A 13,988-nucleotide genomic window follows, 5' to 3' on the forward strand; every position below is an offset into this window, starting at 1 on the left:
AGGATCTGGTTCTGCCCACCAGCCTGCCAGCGCAAACCCCGGGACCAGTCCCATATACCAGGGGGCAAGCACTAGCCCCACGAACCCCAGACACATGGCCCTACCCACCAGCAGGTCAACACTAGATATCGAAGACGTTCCCATCCTAGCTCAGTGGGTTAAGAACCTGACTAATAGCCATGAGAATGCAAGTTCAATCCCTAGCCTTGCTCAGTGGGTTAAGGATCCGGTGTTGCTGTAAGCTGTGGTGTAGGTCACAGACACAGCTTGAATCTGGCTGTGGCATAGGCCTCAGCTGCAGCTCCAATTCGGCCCGTAGCCCAGGAACATCCATATGCCACAGGTGTGGCTGTTTAAAAAAAAAAAAAAAAGAACAAAAGTCCCCCTGCCAACTAGATCGGGGAACCCCAGGCCCCTAGCCACCCAGCACAGAACCCAGCTCTGCCAACCCATGGGCCAGCACTAGCCCCAGGATGCTCTGGGGTTCCACAGCCAACTGGCTCATGATCCAGCCCTGCTAACCAGTAGCTGGTAGCCTCTGCACAAGGCTGGGCCCAGCAGTGAACCAGACCAAGGGCCAGCCAATACTACCAGAAGGCCCACAGTAGCCAGCCTGCCACCAGAGAAGAACCCATGCAGCCCACGTAGGAGGCACCTCTAGAGCACAGAGCTCTGGTGACCAGAAATGAGTGCACCGCTAGGATGCATAGGACATCTCCTACCAAAGGCCATGTCTCCAAGGTAAGAAAACATAACCAACCTGCCAGACACATAGACAAGTATCAAGTTAGGCAAAATGAGGCCACAGAGGAACATACTCCAAATAAAGGAAAAAGATAAGCCCACAGAAGAACTGCTACGCGAAATAGAGATAAAGCAAATCTACCCAATACGGGGTTCAAGGTAATGATCATAAAGATGATCTAAGATCAGGAACAAGACAGAGATGCCCACTCTAGCTACTGTCATTCAACATAGTTTTGGTAGCTTTAGCCATAGCCATCGGTCAAGAACAAGAAATAAAAGGAATCCAGATTGGAAAAGAAGAAGTAAAACTGTTACTGTTGGCAGATGACATGATACTACACACAGAAAATCTTAAAGATGCCCCCCAAAAATTACTACAGATCAAAGTATTCAGTAAAGCTGCAGGATACAGAATGAATACACAGAAATCTGTTGTGTTTCTATACACTTAACAATGAAAGATCAGAAAGAGAAGTTAAGAAAACAATGCCATTCACCATTGCATCAAAAAGAATACCTAGAAATAAATCTATCTAAGGAGGCAAAAGACCTCTACTCCGAAAGCTATAAGATGCTAGTGAAAGAAATCAATGATGACACAAACAGATGGAAATACTGTGCTCATGGATTGGGAGATTCAATATTGTCAAAATGACAATACTACCCAAGGCAATCTACAGATCCAATGCAATTCTTAATCAAATTATCAGTGACACTTTTCACAGAATTAGGGGAAAAATGTTATATGTTTGGAAACACAGAAGACCCCAAAAAGACAAAGAAATTCTGAGAAAGAAAAAACAGCACTGGAGGAATCAGGCTCCCTGGCTGCAGAATATAACAAAAAGCTACAGTCATCAAAACAGTATGGTACTGGCATAACAACAGAAATATGGATCAATCAAACAGGATAGAAAGCCCAGAAATAAACCCACACACCTATGGTCAATCTATGGCAAAGGAGACAAGAATAAACAATGGAGAAAGGACAGTCTCTTCAAGAAGTGGTGCTGGGACAACTGGACAGCTACATGTAAAAGAATGAAATGAGGATATATTCCCATACTATATAGAAAAATAAGTCTAAATGGATTAAACACCTAAATGTAAGACCAGCAATCATAGAACTCCTAGAAGAAAACACAGGCAGAACATTATTTGACATAAATCAAAATAATGTTTTTTTTTGGCTCTGTCTCCTAAGGTAAAGGAGACAAAAGCAAAAATAAACAAAGGGGACCCAATTAAAAGCTTTTGCACAGCAAAAGAAATCATCAACAAAACAAAAAAGCAGCCTAAAGAATGGTAGAAAATATTTGCAAATGATATAACCAATAAGGGGTTAATATCCAAAATATATAAACAGCTCATACAACTATTTCAGTAAAACAAACAACCTGATTTAAATGGACAGAAGGCATGAATAGGTGGGTTTTTTTGTTTGTTTGTTTTGATCTTTTTTGGCCTCTCCTGCAGCATATGAAAGCTCTTGGCCAGGGACAGAATCTGAGCTGGAGCTGCAACCTATACTACAGCTGCAATGCTGGATCCTTAATCCCCTGCTCCAGGGCAGGGATTGAACCAGCATCTCCACAGAGACAAGCCAGATTATTGACCCAATGTGCCACAGCAGGAACCCCAGTATTTTTCAAAGAGAACGTACAGATGACCAACAGGCACATGAAAAGATGGACAACATCACTAATCCTCAGAGAAATGCAGATCAAAACCACAGTGAGTTATCACTTCCCGTGTGTCAGAATGGCTGTTATCAAAAAGACTACAAATAAAAAAATATTGGCAAGCAGGGGGAGGAAAGGGACCCTAGTACACTGTTGGTGGGAATACAAACTGGTCTAACACTATGGAAAACAACATGGAGATTCTTTGAAAAACTACAAACAGAAATACCACATGAGCCAGCAATTCCACTCCTGGGTGTAATATAAGTATATATATATATGTATATATGAAGAAAATGAAACACTAATTTGAAAAGATACATGCACCAGAGTGTTCATGGCAGCATTATTTACAATAGTAAAGCTATGGAAGCAACTAAGTATCCATCAATAAATAAATGGATAAAGATGTGGTATATATACACAATGGAATACTACTCAGCCTTAAAAAAGAAATTTTGCCATTTGCAACAACATAGATGGACCTGGAGGGTACTATGAAATAAGTCAGATAGAGAAAGATAAATACTGTATGTTATCATTTGTATGTGGAATCTAAAAATAAAGCAAATGAATGAATAGAACAGAAACAGACTCAGAGATATAGAGAGCAAACTAGTGTCTACCAGTGGGAAGAGGGAAGAGAGGCGGGGCCAGATAGGGGTAGGGGGGTTAAGAGGTAACAAAAGTAAATCAATATATTTAAATAATTAATCTCCAAAAACATGAATCTCTTGACTCTAAAAAGAACACAGAGTCTCTAAATATTCTAATTTCAAGCTTTGCTATCTTGTATTTAGCCACTATGGTTTACTACTTCCTCACGAAAACAAAATTTGCAACATTAAGCAAAGCTACCAAGAAACAATTATCCCGGCATTCCCAGACATGGCTCAGTGGTAACGAACCCGATTAACAACCATGAGGACATGGGTTCATTCCCTGGCCTGGCTCAGCAGATTAAGGATCTAGGGTGGCCGTAAGCTATGGTGTAACTCACAGATGCGGCTCGGATCCCGCGTTGATGCAGTTGTGGTGTAGGCTGGTGGCTACAGCTACGAAGAAAGAAAGGAAGGAAGGAAAAGAAAGAGAAGGAAAGAGAGAAAGAAGAGAGAGAAAAAGAGAGAAAGGAAGGAAGGAAGACAATTATCTGTCGCTCTCCATTGGATTTTTATGTGTAAGTTGTCCATCACTTTTAACCATTTGTATTTTTTACAAAAGATTCATTCCATTGTGCTTACACTTAGAGTCTACTTTTCCAATTAGCTTTTTTAAATGTGAACGTTTCTTAAAGTTTTGGGGTTTTTTTTCCCCTTTTTATACCTGCAGCATATAGACGTTCCCAGGCTAGGGATCAAAATGGAGCTGCAGCTGCAGGTCTACACCACAGCCACAGCAACTCTGGATCTGAGCCACATCTGGGACCTATGTGGCAGCTTGCTGCAATGCGGGATCCTTAATACACTGAGCAGGGCCAGGGATCGAACCCGCATCCTCAAAGACAACATTTTTTCATCGGAGGTTATATTCCTATAAATTTAAACCTCATTAAAGTGTAAAAATAAATGTTGGCACGCATGCTTGACACACATGCCTCACAAGCATGTCAAATGGTGAGTCGCAGACGGTTGCTTTCCAGTTTTCAAGTCCCGCCCCCTGCCCTGGTCCTGCTCCTCCTCTCATCTTCCCTTTTCAGTGAAGAGCATTACCTAGAAGCCACCTCCTCCTTTCCGTTCCCTCCTGATTGTGCATACCTGCCCAACAGTTCTAGAAGCTGTTCCATTGCTCTTTGATGAAGGTCTCCTCTCCTGCCTGATCAGTCCCGGTCCGCACGCCTGCAGCTTTCGCCCGTCCTCGAGCCAAACACAAGCTTCCACGCACAACTCTCTCTCCCCCACCTGCAGCCGCCCCCACTGTCCTAACTTGAGAGTCCGCACCTCCCATCCACCGTCCTCGGAGCCCGTGCGGCTGCTTCTCCTGCGTAGGGGTCCTGCCAAAGACCCCATGGGGCGTGTGGCCCAGGAGCCCTGCACGAGGACTGCTGATGTGGCCCTACTGTGGTGGCCACCTCGGGGGCAGCTCCAGGGACTTACCCTTCCCTGAACGGAGGCCAGAGAGGTCTCACCCGGGCGACCTTGGAATGGGGAGACTTGAGGACCTGTTTCATACACACAAAAACAAGAAACCGAAACCGGACAGTGTGACCGCCGAGTTGTCCCCTGTGGCTCCTGACAGGCAGCACCTTAGATCCCAACTCCAGCTGTGGAGGCCCTCGATTCCTGCTGCAACCACCACCTGCAGCTCCTGGACATTCAAGCCTCACTCCATACCTGGCACCGGCTCCTCGTTGTCACATGAGACTTTGTTTCACCCTCACATGCCTTATGGCTCCCAGAGCCAAGTGTATTTGACTCGCTCACCTCCCCGCTAGGCCATGTGTGCACGGCTTCCCCTCCTCTTTGTTGAGTTCACGCTTTCTCAGCCTCCATCCCGTTATCCCAGTTCCCTGTCTTAGGCGGCATCATCTTCGGATACCAAGAACTACAGGTCAGGAAAGACACCCGACCACCATCCAGCCTCCTTGACCCAGCCTCTCCCTCCCCTTCCTCTGCCCTGCCTCCCACCACTGGGGACCTGCCACCACCACGAGGCCATGGGTCCATCTTTCGGACTTCCCGCGAGGAAAATAATGTCCAACAAGGCACTCCCACAGCACGGGTGCGCCCAGCGCCGTGTGGAAGGCAGACAAAGAAGAGCGCGCTGCCTGACCCCGGAGGAAGAACATGAATGGCCATCAATCATGGCCATGGGTGGGCAGCCAGCCTCCTTCCCATTTTTTTTTAAAGGGTTCTGTTCTTTATGTGCCATGAATCCAAAAGGCTTGCATTTCATCATAGGAAGCCACAGTCATCCAATCATGGGACAACAGCTCAGGTTAACACAAAGGGACCTTGTGTGTGCCGAGAAAGGGAGAGGAAACCCCAAGAGCAGAGTGAAAGCGATTCTAAGGCCAGGCTGTGACAACCGGCTAAGCTGCATGCATTCTGAGCTGGAATTCCAGCCCCATTTCTTTCGTCCTCCGTTACAGATTGAGACTTTGCACTGTGTCATCTCAGAGGCTCAGTGCTTCCTACATGGTGACAGCACTGCTGTTTTTGTTTCTGTGTTTTTAATAAGAGAGACAAACATGAAGGGAGGGAGGAAAACTCGGTCTGTCCCTTAATGACCGACCTGGAGTGGGATGTCATCACTGACCCCTTGCTCGGGGGCTCCCCGGGTCCCTGGCAGGCTGCATCCTGACAAGGCCTGTGATTTCAGGGTCTCCACCTACAGGGAGGCAGGTTAAAAATACTGTATACATGGGTGGAGCTTACGCTGTCAGGAAGGGCCCCACAACAGAGCTCGGGTGACGGCCTTGACAGCCTTGGACCCCGCACCCCAGAGGGCTGGCCGTGTTCATACTGTGTGCTGCCCTGACGTCAGGGTGACGGGATGCTGGTCCAAGCTGACAGTGCGATGCTAACTGTCACCCACAGCCACCCAGCCAGGCAACAAAAGAACAGTCCCCTCGCTGCTGCTTAAGTGTCTTAAATTCCCCTCCAGTCTCTCCTGCAGGCTTGGTTCCCACATCCTTGAAGCGGGCACGATGCACCCTCTCGCCGCTGTCCCTTCCTTCTTCCTACAATACCGAGTTCGTGTCCAAGCTCCAGAAGCTGCCTCTGAGGAGGGGCTGGGCCAGGGTGTGGAAGAGCGAGGCCTGCCTTGCGTGCCCTCCTGTCCTGGCTGCGCTTTATCCCCACATGCACACATCCCTTTCCTATTAAAAATTTTAAGTTACAATTTAAAAGGGGAGGGGGGAGTTCCCATCGTGGCGCAGTGGTTAACGAATCCGACTTAGGAACCATGAGGTTGCGGGCTCGATCCCTGGACTTGCTCAGTGGGTTAGGGATCTGGTGTTGCCGTGAGCTGTGGTGTAGGTTGCAGACACGGCTCGGATCCCAAGTTGCTTGTGGCTGTGGTGTAGGCCGGCGTCTACAGCTCCGATTATACCCCTAGCCTGGGAACCTCCATATGCCGCGGGGGTGGCCCTAGAAAAGACAAAAAGGCAAAAAATAAATAAATAAAAAGGGAGGGGGGACTGAAATCACATAAAGCGCTGGCTGCCTTTGTCACCCCCGAACAGGGCCCTTACCTCTGTAGACCATGCCCTCTCAGACCCGATGTCAAGCCTCTCAAGTTGGAAGATCTAGCGTCAGGCCACCATGAGGAAATGGAGGCGCTTTCAGACCATCCAGCCGCTGGTCAGGAGAGTGGAGCCTGCGGGGTCCAGCCGGGCAAGGCGCCCCCTGCTGACCTCCTTCGGCCAGGAGCCAAGATGCCTCTGGATAGTTTCCGTTCCACTGTAAAGACATGGGTTTTGGCCTCCGGGAACCAGCCGGCACTGCCTGAGTGGAAACAGTGCAGGTGTCAAACCGGAGGACCTGGCAGGGGTGGGGAGAGGGAGACGGAGAACGACGCGTCAGGTCTGGGAGGTGGGTGCGTGGACTTGGAAGCAAAACGGGGCTCTCATCTGGAGCCAAGAGGTGTGGATGGTCCTGCTGTGGTTGAAGACATCTTTCGGCAGCTTCCAGGCAGCACAGAACACACACCAACTGCTGACCCCTCAGCCTAGCCGGCTGCTCTTGAGCAGGTGGCCAGGGTACCGACCTTCTGGTTTCAGCAGGCAAGCGGCGGGATGCTGTCTGCCCACCTCCCGGCCTCGGCCTCCTGCTCACGAGCTGATGAAGACCTGAGGCAGGTTTCTCAAGGCCAAGCTGAAAGCTCCTGGGGCTGCCCCTTCTCTCTGAACAAAACCAGACTCACGTTAACACTGACAGGGCACTTAGTCCACACGTTTCCGCTTATAGCAGAGGCTGCGGGGCTCTGCTGCCCTTGGCGCACCAGGGTGGGCACCTCCAGCGGAAGCACTGAAAGGAGCATCAGGGCCTGTACCCGAGCTTCACCCCTGCTTTGGTCACTGCAGCCGGTTGGCCTCTGCCACCTTCCCCATCATCCTGAGCCCTCCCCCACCCCAGCACCAGCAGAGTGAGTTCAGCACCTCATGCCACGCTGGACACTGCCATCCATCATTCCCACCTTACAGGTGTGGGGACTGAGGTTAAAAGGAACAGGATCCCATCACTAGGAGACGGCAAAGCTGAGCAGAGCAGAGCAGAGCACCCCGGGTTTCTGACCCTCAATCTGTTCCCTTGCCTCTACACAACTAGAGAATCCCACAGAGGGTGCTCAGAAGAATGAGAGACTAAGATTTTAACTCTTATCTGCCCTACTAAACTGTATCTGCTCTGGTGGGGTCACTGGGTTAGCACTGGGTTTAGCAGCTTTCACATAACAGGAAACTTGCCAAATAGTGGCTGACATGAAAGGGACTTCTATTTAACTTAAAAGAAATCTGGAGTTAAGCAGGGAAGAGCTTGTGGCACCATCAATGTACCACAGCTGTTTCCTGCCCCACCATTGCCATTGTGGGACTTCCATCCTCAAGGTTGCCTCGTGTTCCAAGGTGGCTGCTGGAGTTCCAGCCATTATCTATGTGTTTCAGGCAGAAAGTAAGAGGAAGGTTTACCTGCCAGCTGAGTACATCCTCTTCAAATAAAAACCTTTCTGTAAGCCCTACTTAATGACTTTGGCTTCTTACTGTCCACTCCTCTTTGCACAAGACAGGGAAATAAAAGTTTGTTAACACAATCCTCCCTCAAATAAAATTGAGGTCTGGTTGGTCAGGAAGGGGAGGGTGGATATGGTTGGTTGGCTGCTGCAGAGCTATCATTGGTAATGAGCTCAACGGTGATAAGGTTAGAGTGAAACCACTTTGAGGGAGCCAGCAAGGAGGAGCCAGTGACTTGGAGGACATCTGCATCTCATTACGGAGGTTATGCTCAGGTTTGATGAAGTGCTTTATAAATACTTAGTAACATCCCCACCATCACCTAGAAATGAAGTCAGACTCTTCTTCTGAAAAAAGAGAACAGCACAGGCAGGTAGCGTTCTCTGTGGCTCATTTCTTTCTCTAGCAACCAGGGCTCAAATGTGAAATTTCCATCCCCTGGCCCCTTGCTACTCAAGCTGTCGTTCCCCAAGGACCAGCGTCATCAGGAACCGTATGAGAGACGCAGAACCCCCGGCCCCACCCCAGAGCCAAGTCAGAATCCGAATCTTAACAGGGGGCCCTGAGCACGTTCAAGAAGCCCATGCAAATGCAGGCCTTAAACAGGCAACGTGCCTCACGTCTCCTAGAACCCTTCTCAGGAAGCATCTCCTCTAAGATGTTTAGTTTCTTAGTGAGACTAAGTCACAGGCCACGCCTCTGAGGCGAGCACACATGCCAACCGTGAGCGCCTGGGACGCAGTAACACCTACCGTTTACTGCGTGCTTACTGTGTGCCCGGCTCTGACCCAAGGGCTCTGTGCGTCCTTCTGCACTTAGTGCTCCTGACGATGCTGTGAGGTGGCTACTGTCACTAGTATTTTACACAGGAGGACCACGTGTCAAGTATCCAGCCAGAAAGCACCGAAGGGGATTTAAGGCTCAGAGGACAGGCAGGGGCAGTGATGGGAGCCAGGGGGCCTGGGTTCTAAAGGTTGCCCGGCTACCAGTGGCGACCTCGTACAACCCCCTTCGCCACCCAGAACCTCGCTTTTCTTATCTGCGATCGGGGAGGGAGTGTCGACCAGATGACCAGCAAGCATCCCTCCAGGGGACATTGCTCAAGTCCAGGTGTGCCTCCCCCGTGATCTTGAACTCAGCTGACCTCAGCGGCTGCTCACCTTGACTTTATCCAGGTTCACTCAACCGCCACCAAGTCTGGCCCGAGTCAGACTCGGTCTACAGACCCAGACGCTGGGCACCTGGCGGGGACCACACATCCTCCTGAACAATCAGGCCAAGGGCTGCTGCCAGCCACTCGCGCCCCTCCCCCACCGGACTCAGGTGCAGGGAGGGAGCCGGGCAAAGCCGACTTCCCATAAACTTCTAGAATTAGACTTGATATGAAATGTTCCCAAGGAAACACCTGGCCACGCAAGACACTGCTTGCCAAAGCTGCCGGTGGGGTTTTCCCACCCTGCCCCCCTCATCTCAAAGGCTGGCTGTGCCACCCTCAGACTGGTTGGCAGAAACCAGAAATAAGGGGTGAAGGAAAACCACTCTGACTTAGTTCACAGAAAGCACCCATTACCCATCCTTGTGCCTTTGCAGGGCACGTATCCAGTCGATGGCTTTGCCAAGTGGAGTGGGAGCCTTTCAGAGCGCCTCCAAGTTCACAGGGGACCGGGAACAGTGTCCCTCACTGACCAGCCCTATGCTGCCATGGACACAGGGACGCTCCGGGTGGCCAGGTGCCTGTTGCACAGCCCTCTGTCTCCACAGTGATGGATGGTTGATCCACGGGCAGCACCAGACTCAAGATGGACCACAAGGATTTGGGACCTGGGGCCAAGACGGTCTCCAGCGGCCAGACCTGTACCCTACACGCCTAGGATCCCAGGGATGGGCATCTCCCCCCAGAGCAATCCCGACTGCAGGCAGAGAACTCAGGGGACACGCAGAGCAGGTCAAAGATAAGAGCAGCCAGAGTCTTCTGTCCTAACCCAGATTCTAGCCCTACCTGCTCTGGGTCCTGAGCCCCAACTCTTATATCCTGTCATCAGGCCTCCTATAAGCATGCCAGCTCCAGAACAATTGTTTTACTTGTCACCGGAGGAGTCTTAATGCTGAGCCAGGCATTCTTGTATTCAACTGATACTTGGGGGAAGCCCACACAGGCTGAGATGTGCTTGGCACCATGGTAAGGGAAAAGCATAAGACATCATCTGTACCCTCCAGGGGCCCACAGGCTGTAAATAGGTCATTCTAAACCAATGTCCTAAATGTGGTGAGGAGGACACAGAGTACCCAGAAGGAAATGTGCCTGGGGCAGAAACCAAGGGGCAGAGAGCCGGGAGGGCTTCCTGGAGGAGGCGGGGTATGAGCTGAATCATAGAGATAGGACGTAGCCCTTCCATGGAAGAGTGTTCCTTCCACGACGGCAGCACGGCCAAGGATGGGGGCGGCCAGCAGGGTCACAGGGAGAAAACACCCGTGCGGAACAGGTCAAACAGAGGACTCCAAAGGGGCCAAGGCCTCAAGAAGCCTGCATTTTAGAGGGAAACCATGCAGAGTTTAATCCGAGTTAAAGACCACCAAACCAAAGACTTCTGAACAATGATGCACGCAGTGCTACAGAAGCTCAGGGTGGGAGAGGGCCCCTGCGCCTGGGGGCTGGACAAGGGGAAGCTTCAGAGCCGGCAGGACCGAGGCAGGCCCTGGAGCACAGGGCAGAGGCCGAGGCAGAGCCGGGCAACGCTCTAGCCGACCACGACCACACTGCTCGGAACTGGCAACGTTCCTGAGCTCTGCGCTTCCCAACGCACTTTCACATCAAACTCGGCTGATGCCCACAAGCAAGTTGGGGAGCAAGCAATTCTAGCACTTTCCTGTCGGCTGATGGGAAACAGAGGCAGACTGAGGGGTCTCCCTGAGTCACAGAACTAATGAGGGGGGAGGGGAGGGCAGAGGCTCAGACCCTCCCCCGCAAAACACTCACCAATCCCCCAGGCTCTTTCTGTCACCTCCTCCATGAATAGGAGGAGGAGACAAAGCACCACACATGGCAGCGTGAGGGTACCTTTCCTCCAGAGCTGCTGGGCAAAGCCGGGTCACCTCCACCCTCGCCTGCAGCGCAGGAGGGAGCAGTGCTCTCGGACGGAACACCAGACACGCGCGTGTTGAACACGCATCTTCCCTGCGTGATCACAGGCTCCAACGGGGCAGACACGACACACTCAGCATGAAGCCCGGTACCTGAGCCACAACTGGGAGTGGATTCAAATGCCCTTCACGCCTGAGTGAGACAGAGATGACAAACGACACCCAGGACGGGAGGGGGAGAGATGGGAGGCTGGCTGCAGGCGAGTCCCCCACGTCACCCTCGGGGTCCTCCTCCGCCTTCCTCACAGGCCTCCAGGGAGACAGGGAGGAGGTGCTCACGCTGCCAGCAAGTCCCAGGTTGCCGCTCCTCAACACTCCAGGGAAAGGGGGACGGAGAGGAGACCAAGCAGGAGGGTCAGAGGTCAGCATGAGCTCCCCCAGAGACCCTAAGTTCCTGGCAAGCCGGCAAGCCACCCCTGAGTTCTAAGTGTGGTTTTGAGGGCTGAACACCAATCGCCTGCATGACTTTCTACTGGGAGTTCTGCTCGTCCAGGACCAGTCTCCAGGGCTTTTCTCCACGTCCTCTGATCATGTCCTCCGACTGGCCCGTGGTGGCCCCACAGCAGGACCAGCCCCAGGAGGAAGGCAAGGAAGCGTCACCTCACTGCACAGAGAAATGCCCACTCGCTGTTAACCTCCGCAGGGCTGGGCTGAAGACCAGAAAGGAAGGCGCCCCACCCGCCCAGGGCCCAGGGGAGCGCCCCCCTCCCCCGGGGGGCCCCAACCCTGGATCTGCAGCGGCTGATGGCACCGTGCGGCTCGTGCCAAGAGCCAGGACGAGCAGTCTCGCTCGGCACAGATCCTAGAGGAGAAACGGCTCTTGGTCCAGAGGGAACACCACCTTCTGCTGCAAAACCCCCACTCTGCCCGGTCACGGCCCTTCCAAGGCCAGGACACCCTGCGGAAGACACATGCTGCTTCCTTGGGGACCGGTGGGGACCGCTGTGGGGGGCAACGCAGAGCCAGGGGCCCTGCCAGCCGCCCACACCCCCTGCCCCCAACACTGGGGACCCCATCCTGCCTCCGTCTCACAGCAGCTGCAGAGGCTGTCACCTCCCACGAGAGACTCGTCCCCGTCCCATCCCTAGTCCTGGGGACACAGGCTCTGGGGTTACCTTCCCCCTGCCGGAGCCTTCTTTCCTCATTCTCCTCTTGCAGGAAAAAAAATAAATAAACCTTCTGTCACAGTGCGGAGCTGGTAACCACACGACAGGGCGGATTCCTTAGCAACTCAGGACGTGGCACACGTGTCACACGCAGAGCAAAGGAGGGTGGAGCCCTTAGGAGCTCTTTCTAACTTTTCACGTCATTTGAGGCTTGCCTGTGACTTTCAGGCAAACTTTGCTACCAAAAAAAAAAAGCCTTCATTCTAACAAAGCTTGACCTCATTTCCTGCTGTGGTCTCAGATGCGCGCACGTGCACGCACACACACACACTGTAGGTACAATCTGTCCATCTGAGTTGTCATCAGGCCAAAGCCACACACGTCCAGCCCAGCTCTCCCCAGCCCCCAGAGCTAGCTTTTCTCTCGTCTGTGTTTAAGGGGACAGTGGAGGAGGGAACAACTAGAACCTCAGTTTAATGACGTTCAATCCCGATTTTCCAAGGCAGAGGGGTAACCCCACACAGCAGCTTGCGCCACAACCAAAACCCTGGATTTCTCCAGTGTCCTGACAAGTTTTTTTTGGAATAAAGTGAACGTGGGGGTATTTTCATTAGAAGCTGTGCTTCCCACAGGAGCCAGTGGGCAGAAGCATTTTCAAAATACAGAGCGGTCTCAGTAAAATCAAATTCTGTTATTAAAATGAATTTGGTCGTCATGACTGCTGTACACCTATAAATGCAATCAAATTCATTAGGTAATTAAACCAAAAATAAAAACATAAAATGAAATGCGATCCTCACCTACTCCATCAGTGTAGGAATTCTGCTGAGACGGAGTCGTTACAGTTTTTTCTTTACTGGCCATCCCGCTGCATCAATCAGATCTGAGCCACAAGTGCAACCTACAGCGCAGCTGCAGCACCACTGGCGCCTTTAGCCCACGGTGCCAGACCTGGGATTGAACCTGTGTCCTGATGCTACAGAGACACCACCAATCCCCCTGCACCACAGTGGGAACTTTCATTTACTTTTCTAGCAAGGACAACTCTTGATCATCAGGTTAACTCAAAAAAAAAAAAAAAAAAAAAAGTTCAAGGCCCAGACCCTACAACAGGAAAGGTTTTAGCAAACAGGGCTTGCCAGGACATACCCGCACAGTATTTCATTTTCGATCCCTCAGCGGCACAGCAAGGACAGTCTTCCTTTTCAGCTCACCTGGACCCTGGCCAGGACTGTAAGGGGACCTGCAGCCCCCTGAGCCCCCTCTTCCCCAGGAGCCCCAGGCCCGCCCTCCCCTCCCACATCTTCTCCCAGGCGTGAGCCAGCAGGACACTCACCTGGAACCATGCTCCTTTTCTTCTTTCTGGAGGTGAGGTTCACTAACATTGCTTGACTTTTATAATCTGTTTCACTAAGGAGCTGTATAAACTTTTATAGTTTTAATGGTATGTGCCTCATAAATCAGCTCCAAGTACAACTTTACGAGCTCTTTGTGAATTTCACACATCCCTAAGGTCACTGGAGAGCAGACACTTTGGGCAGCAACTCCTCCTGTGCTTTGGCTCACATCCCCTGCTGGATTCAAAGGTCCCCAGGGAGGTATGGATGGCTGAATAAATGTGAAGTATCCACTGTAAGCAGAGTT

Source organism: Sus scrofa, chromosome 7 (genome assembly GCF_054392235.1).
Source record: "Sus scrofa isolate SSC_HxYL_T2T_F1_AM1 chromosome 7, Sscrofa_HxYL_maternal_Yorkshire_Landrace_v2.0, whole genome shotgun sequence".
In the NCBI taxonomy this organism is placed as follows: domain Eukaryota; kingdom Metazoa; phylum Chordata; class Mammalia; order Artiodactyla; family Suidae; genus Sus; species Sus scrofa.